Source organism: Hibiscus syriacus, unplaced genomic scaffold (assembly GCF_006381635.1).
Source record: "Hibiscus syriacus cultivar Baekdansim isolate YM2019G1 unplaced genomic scaffold, ASM638163v2 tig00117017_pilon, whole genome shotgun sequence".
Lineage (NCBI taxonomy): Eukaryota > Viridiplantae > Streptophyta > Magnoliopsida > Malvales > Malvaceae > Hibiscus > Hibiscus syriacus.
In genome coordinates, this window is record NW_024063526.1 from 3,973,545 (window position 1) to 3,983,247 (window position 9,703).

The window sequence follows — 9,703 nt, forward strand, 5'->3', positions numbered from 1 at the left end:
AAATACAAGGACAAAATTATAAACATATAAACCTACAATTAGTGACTGAAATGAGATGCGCTTAAAATTTAGGAGCTACAATCAGAAAATATAAAATTAAGGACCCAAATTTAATACTTCAAAAACCAAAGGATCGGTCAAAGAGTTTACCCCTCCACAAAACACAAGTTGACAGTTATTGAAACACTGCAATTTTGATGGCTGCCTAAACGACGATGCATAGTTCATCGGATATAGGTAATATTTAGGGTATAATGTTTACCCTATTTTACTCTCAACTTAACTTCTCCCCTAACAAAATGCCTCTCTCTCTTTCATCCTCACAACGCCGCTCGACACCAGAGAAGGAATTAGCCGTCGCTCCATCGCCACTCACCAGCGTTCTGCCATCGTGAAACTCCTTGGAGTTCACTGGCCACCATCGTTCAACGGTTCCGATAAGGAACCTAGACCCATCCCCAAAACTCTCATAACCACACCATTAACATCTTCTTCCCTCACTTTTCTCTCAACTTCGGTGATCACCAAGCTACACTCGACGAGGGCTGCGCCCCCAAGGTAAACCTTCTATCCTTAAATTCTTTAATGGTATTTTTTTGATGATTTTCTTGTATTTTTTAATGGTTGAAGTTCGATTCTACAAAAGACTCATTTTTTTTCTTTTTTATTTACTTCGATCTAAACCTATGGAACCCGACACTGCCAATCTAATACTCCAAAGGCTCGGACGATGTCAACCCTGCTCTCGGCTCCTTTACACTCGGCGAAAACCCCAGACGAATAACGTTTACCCAATGACAAGATTCGAAAGAAAACAAGTAGGAAAAAGCTCTTCTATTTTTTTTTTTTTCTTACTCGTATTCATTCTGTAAACACACACAAAACAGTGAAAAATATCAAACAGATGGTACCTAATTTTGAATTGCTTTCTTCCCGAAAAGAATAGGATCTCTTTTACAAATGCTTTCTGGGGTTTAATACCCGATTACAAGACTTCCTTCATATCAATTTGTCATGGCTGATTTTTTTCTTTTTCTTGATGATTTCGGTTGATTTCCGGTTTTGTGGCTGATGGAAAACTCTCCAGTGTTTTTTTCGTTTTTTGTGTTCTTTCTGCTTCGTTCCCCTTCTCTTGTTCATGAAAAACTCCCTGCTTGAATGGTCCCCCATATTTATTGTTGCTTTGAATCCACCATTTTCCTTGTATTAGTGTTGAAGCAGATATGTTTAACCTCATAATTTTTGGGATTTATTTTTTATTTTAAAGGTTTAGGTAAAGGCTTGTCTAAACTCTTAGACTTTGGTGGTTAATTTGTTTGTTGATTTTGCTTATATTTTGCCGTTATATCAGCTTCAATGGATGCCATGATTGGTAGTCTCATTCACGCAGATGAGAGCAACAGTGAAGCACACAGCATCTCTGGTGGGTGGCGGGTCGGATCTTGTAACCGGGTCTAGATCCGGATCTTGGGCTTGAACCAACATCTTGTAATTGAGTTGATATTTATAACTGCTTTTTGGTCTTTGTTGGGCTTCAAGTTAATTGTTGGGCTGTAAAATATAATAAATAGTATTAATAATATTCATAATATAATAATAATAATTATTATATCCTGGACAAAACGGGTGTCTACAGTCGCCTTGATCAGAGTTAAACTTGTAGAGACTCCATAAAAAATCCTTAAAAATATCCCAATATAAACTAGATCAAAAAGAAAATAATAATATTAGAAATTGTGAGCCAGTAAAATATCATAATGTGACAGTGAGGTTTATTTAATTCACATAAATACCCTCCACCCGTACACTGAAATACAATCCTCTGTAATTAGATTTGTAAGGACTTATCATGTATTCATTGATAAAAGAGCCAACCTAAGGGAGTACCTTAGGTCTATAAGAAATTACCAACTTGATCAAAGTTGAACATGTAGAACTCCATAATAAATCATATATAGTACCCAAATAAAATAGTTTTAGATAATAAATAATAGTATTAGAAATTTATATTTTATAGTAAAATCGGTTATTATAGAACATATATAAGGCAAACATATTTTGTAATCAGTAAATCTATAATTAAGATTTCAATTAGATAATTCATTCATAAATCAAAATAGATAAAATAATCATATAGCAAGCAAGGAACACGCTATAGGATTTCGTTATTTTTCAGAGGCACTTGGTAGTTACTAGGAAGGGAAAACATAAAATTCTTTTAAAATAATCGGATTTCAAAAATGAGGTCCTATTAAAAGGGTTCGATTACTAATCGATCTAATCAAATATTTAGAAACTAATGCTTCAAGACCATTTAAGATTTATGTGCATCATGAAGGTATTCATAAACCTTTATATCATAAGTATTTAAGACTTAGATATAACAAGAGAGATTTTATTATTATAGCCATCAGGGGTATTTTAGAAATTTTGATTCCTAAAGAATTCTTAGTAATTTAACCCAATAAGGATAAAATGGTGATTTTTTGTATTCAGTATTTACATCAAATTATCAGGATTTCGAGTCAAATCAGACTAAACAAATCATGGCGCTATGATTGAGATGCTTCATGAATATTCACTTAATATCAATTGCACTATATCGATGAAATGATAAACTTCAGAATCATCATTGAATGGATCTTGAGGAGCCAAATATGTATTTTGGTTGCATTCATTTTATTTTCTTTTTGTTGCAATAGTACCAATAATGAACGACATGCTTGGGTCGTGCTCTATAACATTTAGGTGTGATACAACATTTAGGTTTATCTGTATCTTCAAAATTTATCTAAAGGCATTCACTTAATCTAAATCAAGAGAGTATTTGGGACATTTCATTAATCAAAGTTATTTTAGTCATTTCGGAGCTCGAGGGTATTTCGATCATTTTATTCGATCTAATCATATGCATTATTTCCAATAATTTAGATCTTGGGTGTTTGTTCAATAAGTCAACAAATATAAATCTTTTACCCTCTCGGATGTTAGAACCTAATTACTACAACTTTTATAAACATGAAAAAGATTTAACAGGTGAATCAGTAAGTTTATCGAGTCGAATATGAATTCTCATGTCCATTCCACTATCAGAGTCAATTCATGTCATCTTTTACGTCTCAATGGCACTTTTATAAATTTTTATCCAATTATTGTTGGCCTTAATAATTTTATCAATGATAATAAGAATTTAAGGATTTTTAACTTAATTCATTTATCGATTAATCACTAACCTTGGAATTATTCTGTAACTATCTTTCAATTTTTTATAAGATTCTATTAAGTCTAAACCAACTTTCTATCCTATTGCCATATTCAGTACGAGTTTCATAATAATAATCAACGTAATTTTCATAACCATTCATGCATTAACCAGTTACCAAAATGTACCAGAAAGCATGTATAGGGTAGTAGAGTATTACCTCGATTTTTATGTTACATCGATCGACCATGTCGACTCCATTCGATCACCCTTGAACTTGAATTCAATATACAATAATAACTCGAATACATAGCAAAATGAATTACATCATAAATGGGTCTCAAACGCGAAAATCAAATCGAATCAAATGATAAAATACTGAAAAATAGATTATCGTGTTGAAATTTAGTAGAATGGACCCCAAAAACGGACTCATGACTTAAAAAAAATCAAAAATTGACATTTTAAAAAAAGTTAACTTTTTGATCAATGTCAGTCAACGTTGGTAAAATTCAACAATAGTCAATGTTAGTGAATGTCGGTCAAATTCTTGTCAATTATCAACTATGGTGCCAAAACCTTACTCTCGAATTCGAGCTCACAATATTGATTTCTAGTTTTTCAATATTTTTCTCACGAACACAAACCATCCATCATATGAATACGACTTCAAATAATTTCCCTCGACATAAAATATATCTCATTAAAATTCATTTAATAGAAAAAGGACCTAATTGACCAAATGAAAGACCTATAGAGCCAATTTAATATTTAATTACAGAAACCATGTATTAAATCAAATTAATTTAAATTATTAAGCAAAAAAAAAAAGATAGACAATAAGGACAAATTCTTACCAAACTAGGAGGACTAAAACCAAAACTAGCCTCGTTCCCTTTTTTAGTTGTCCCCAAAACTTGGGTGTGCAAAAATACTCAATTTGATTTATATGATCCAGTGATCTAATCTAAAAATTTGAATATCTAATTCTTTTTTATTTTCAGATAACTCAAATAAGATAATCGAAATTTTTTGAATAATTAGATCGGATAGGAATTGGATAAATTCCACTTTCAGATTATCCAAAAATCCGAAAAAATTGAGCTTTTAGATTTTAGATAAATTTAGCCCCATAAACTCACTAACCCAATAAAGCTTTAAACTAATAAAAGTTAGAATATTTAATTATTTATTTTCTGTAGTAATTATATATATATATATAGTAGAAGTATCAAATAAATTACATTAATTCAAAAAAAGTTAACGTTTAAAATTTATATTCAGATTTAAATATTCAATAAAAAAATTGGATATTTTTTTTCCATACTAGATACGTATCACTATTTTAGATATCCTAAATTTTTGGATATTTAATTTTTTTGGATCAGATCTGATCTAATATCTGAATTCGCACACCCCTATCCAAAACAATGTCGTTTTGGGTGGCTTTTAAAATCAAACTCCCTTTATTTTTACACATTTCTCATACTTCAACTTTCAAATACCCTCCCCTCACGTTCCAGTGCACTGTAAAGAAGACATGAGAGCTTTGTCAGTTGATCACTGGTGACCACCGTCGTCACTAATGGTTGTTGAAACTAAAAGTCACCACTTGAATCGCCTTGAACTCCCCAACACGATTTCGACCTTCGATGGCCTTCAATCTCCTCATTAGGCACTGTTAATCATGTGATAGTCTTCCTTTTATGGTATGTTGTTTGCGACATCAAGATTGACCTTTTCACCATTACGATTCGCGAGTTGTCATCAAAATCATTGGGATATAAAATCCCAAGCTAGCCAAAGTTTCTCCTTCTTTCCTTTCTTTTCTTCGCCGACGATGTTTTCATTCTAAATTTTATTTTGCTTACTTTTGGTTGCACATTTGATAGTGGTTGCTAGCCCGATCGTTGTTGTTAGTTGAAGTTGTTGTTATTTCTTGATAGTCTCAAAACCATCAATGGAATTAATGTTGTAAAAAAAAAGACCAACCATTATTTCTTGATAGTCTTAACACTTGGTCGGAGAAAAGTGTCACATCTTCGTAGTCCACAAGAGCCTTAAGTACCTACTCACACAAAAGAAGTTGAATTTGAGATATTGTAGATGGGTCGAGTTATTAAAGGACTACGACTCTGTGATAGACTATCATCCGAGAGGGGTAAATATAGTTGCATACGTCTTGAGTATGAAGTTGATGTTAGATTTGTGAGCATTTTTGGCGTGATTAAGTTTGTCAGGTGATTGTGGGTTGTTAGCAGAGCTACGTATTGAGCCAGAATTAGTGAGCAAGTTGAAAAGGTTGTAGAATTCAATAGTCATTTAAGGGCTCATGTGGAGCAAGTTTACCAAGGTGAGATTTTGGGTTTTAATTTGTGTAATGGGGACGTATTATACTTTAGTGGTCATTTGTGCATGCCCATAGATGAATAGCTAAGTAGTAAGATTCTCCATGAAGCACATTATAGTATGCTCTTAATTTACCTAGGCAATAATAAAATGTACCGTGAGCTCTAACAGTCGTATTGGTGGTTGAGCATGAAAAGGAAAGTGTTTGAGCTCATATCTAGGTGCTTAGTGTATTAGCAGGTCAAATCAAAACTTCAAGTTCCTTCAAGGTTACTTTAGCCCATTCAGATTCCTTAGTGGAAGTGGGATAGGGTAACAATCGACTTCTTGATCGCGTTACTAATAACTAGACAGAGGCACGATGCAATGTGGGTTATAGTAGATCAATTAACTAAGTCATCTCATTTTCTTCTAGTACGAATGGAATACACCTTAGAGAGGCTAGCTCAATTATATATTTGTGAGATACTGTTGTGGGTTACCCACTTCAATCATATTCGATCGAGTTTCACATTTAACTTCCTGGTTTGAAAAATCCCATCATGAATCCTTAGGCACCAAGTTACAGTTTAGCACCAAGTTACAGTTTAGCACCACTTTCCATCCTCAAATAGATGACCATTTAGAGCGAGTCATTCAAATCTTGGAGGACATGCTTAGGTGCATCATTATAAATTTCGAGGGTATTTGGGAGGACCACTTGCGACTGTTGGAGTTTACTTGCAATAACAGTTACTAGTCCAGTATCCAGATGGTTTCATACGAGGCTTTATATAGACACAAGTGTAGGCTTCAACTTTGTTAGACAAAGCTTAGTGAAGGAAAGATAGTTGGCCTTGATCTGATTAGAGAGAACGAAGAAAAGGTTTGGTTGAGCTAGAGTCGTCTGAGAAATAGCCTTTGATAGGTAGAGATCGTATGCGAACTTGAAGCATAAGGACATTGAGTTTACGAAAGGTAATAAATTGTTTCTCAAGGTATCCATGTGGAACAAAGTGATTCATTTGTGCATAAGGGAAAGTTGACCTTGCATTTTATAGGGTCTTATAAGGTACTCGAGAGGGTTGGACACATAGCTTAGGGGTTAGCCTTACCCCTAGAGTTTTAGTATATTCATAACTTGTTCCATGTATCCATGCTATAGAGATATCGTTCTGATCATTCTCACGTCATTTTATTAGAGCATATCGAGGTGAGCCAAGACTTGACCTGTGAATAAGAATTGATTAGAATCTTGGCATGGATGTTAAAGAATTGAGGAACAAGATGATCCCTTTAGTGAAGGTCCTATGGAAGAATCATGTATCGAGGAGGTAACATGGAAACTGAGGAAGGCATGCAACTTCAACATCCAAATCTTCTATATCCAAGTAAATTTCAAGGACAAATTTTTGTTTGGAATAAAAAGTTGTAACTGACTGAATCTCGTATTTTGGTTTAACTCATGAGTGTTTAGTATTACCCATCAAGCTTCTAGGAAGAATTGATCCAAAGTTGTGTAGGTTTGGGCTTTGATTAAGCCTAAATAATGATAAAAGAGATGTTTTTAAATTAGTAGCAAATGATGGAGGGCACTCATCTTTTTCTTCACTTTTTTGTCTTCTACTTCCTTATCTTCTCTCATTTGTGCCATTAAAACAAAATCAACAAAATGAGAGATTTGTAGTCTTGTTAGCTCAGCACAAAAATGTCAAGGTAAGGATGTTGATCTCCTCATCCTAAGCTTCATTTTAAGCTCATAAGATCAAGTTTTGACTAAGGTAGCCATAAGTTGGGGGTTTAAAAACTATGAGTTTTTAGCTCGTTGTTTTTATAGATTCAAGCTCTAGGAAGTGTTCTTAACTTCATTTTAAGCTCTCAGATAAGTTATCAACTTATTTTCCTTACCTATGATTAGTGAAAGAGGTTGGAGAAAGATTCAAAACCAAAAGCAAAGATAAATTGGTTCTTGGTTAAGTGAGAATGTTTTTTGGTAGCCTAATAACAAGGTAACACATTTCTATCCCGTTTTTGCCACTTGTGAGTCATTAAGTGTTATTGGTTAACTTGTATGAGTTCATGAAGTATATTATCATGTTCATGGTAGAATTTAGTTTTGATGTTATTCAAGATGGAAATGACTCTTTAGACTTAAATAACGAATAAGGGCCTTATGGGGCAAATGGGTAAAGTTATGTGTCATTTTCTTACTTAAAACATATCATTTTTGGGCTTGGGTATTGATACTATAGGAACAATATCGATACTATTCTTCAGGTAGCCTAAAATAAGGGGTATTAGGCTTGGAGTGTCGACACCTGTTCATTGGGTATCGATATCGTCTGTTGGGTATCGATACTTAAGGGTGGAGTATCGAAACCATGTTTATTTTTGAAATTATAGTGGCCTATTTTAGTAATAATACTTAAGGGAGTATTGATACTACGTGAACGGTATCTATATCCTAAGTAAGGGTATGGATACTAAATTTATTTTTCAAACATTAAATTAGATTTTGGTATCGATGCTCATATTGGTATTGATACCCTAGTGAGGAAGTAATGATACTCTAAGTAAGGGTATCGATACTATCAGGTTTTATCAGATTCTAATAGCTAGTTTTGGTATCAGTACCTAGGATAAGTATCGATACTCAATTATCATTATCTATATTAAAGGGTTTAGTAGTGATACCATAACTTATAAATACGCAAGAAACCCAAATTGAGCAAGGTTTTGGTAAGGGGGTTAAATAACACTAGGAATTTACTAATAAAACTACAAGTGAGAATAATTAATGAATACAAACACAACTAGAAATGAAATGAATTAAGATGACATGAAACTAGCCATTGTGAGACGTTATGGAAATAATCAGGACACTCGAGTTACTCTTGCAGTATAATGATCCTCTTGTGTGTTTAGAATGTCCAAAAATACCTCAGTAAGTGCCAAGGCACTCCAGCTGCTAGCTCGGCGTAGATGTCCCAAGTACTCATAAGGAGTAGGTTGGCAGTGTGAATATTTCTGATGTAAAAATTCTAGATCTTACTCTAAGTAGGCTAGAGGAGTGTGTGTCTTAAAATGGAGTGAGCTCTCTGACCATATAATAATGCTTACCTCAGTATATGTCTTTAGCATACTTGTAATCTTATCATTTTGCTTGCTAGCATGACCATGTAGTGAACGCATGTAGTATAGTTCAGTTATTAGTGTGACATTGAGTTTTTCAGCTCAATGTTCGAAATTTATTTTTGTGCGCATGATCTTAGGAGGAGCTTATCGTGTAGTTGGCATTCCAAATTTCAGAGTAGTAGCAGAGTACGTGTTGGTTTATTTATTAAAGGGCATGTAATATTCATATACCTTCATGTATTTAAGTCATAACTCTGGTATGAAATGTTTGAATTGTATTTATTTTGGGAAATATTTTGTTAGATCTTTGCCCTTAAACTTAATTACTTATGTTTTAATTTATGGATCCCTTTATGGTAATTAAATGATGATTTCTATGTGTTCTAAAAGAAAATTTTTAGGTTAGCCATTTCGGTGGTCTCGTGTAGCACTCTGATCGATTAACTTTTAGGTCATACCGAATTTGGGTGTTACATAGTTCATTTCCCAAATTATTTGAGTCATCCTATTGAAAAGGATTTGGTGAACTTACTTAAAGGTTTAGTTGTTCTTAGTAAAAGCACTTAATGAATTCACCTTATCCATTTGAGAATATGATCTTATAGAAGATCTTAATGATTTTATAAAGCTAGTTCGGGTGGTCTATGTTGAGATAGAATTGATGAAATCATATATCAAAGTGTGATAGATTAGCCACCTTCTATGAGAAACAAGTGTTGTTCTTGTAAATCACTTACCAGTATCCTAAGGAGTTCATTTTATTTTGTTGTTTCATTATGAATTCTAAAGGGTGAATGAAATTTGTGTTTTATGAGTTTAATAATATCTTAATAAGTTCCATATTCATTCACTTGTTTCTAAAATTCCAAATACATTCATATCACTATGTATCAATTCCATATATGTTCACTAATACTTTAGCGACCAATTTCGTTATTTCTCTTCTCACTTTCTTTCTAAAATTCTTCTAAAAAATGAGTTTTTAATTTTCTTTCAAATTTATTGAGGAATTTTAGAAATTCTAACGAATTTACAAAT

General features: G+C 33.2%; 1 long non-coding RNA gene across 1 annotated transcript; it reads left to right on the forward strand.

Moving 5' to 3' along the window:
• The first annotated feature begins 223 nt into the window (after positions 1 to 223).
• LOC120195737 lies at positions 224 to 1,559 on the forward strand. The gene is made up of 3 exons (XR_005523108.1): positions 224 to 558; positions 722 to 818; positions 1,352 to 1,559. It is a non-coding gene; the product is annotated as an uncharacterized LOC120195737 (long non-coding RNA).
• The last annotated feature ends 8,144 nt before the right edge of the window (positions 1,560 to 9,703 follow it).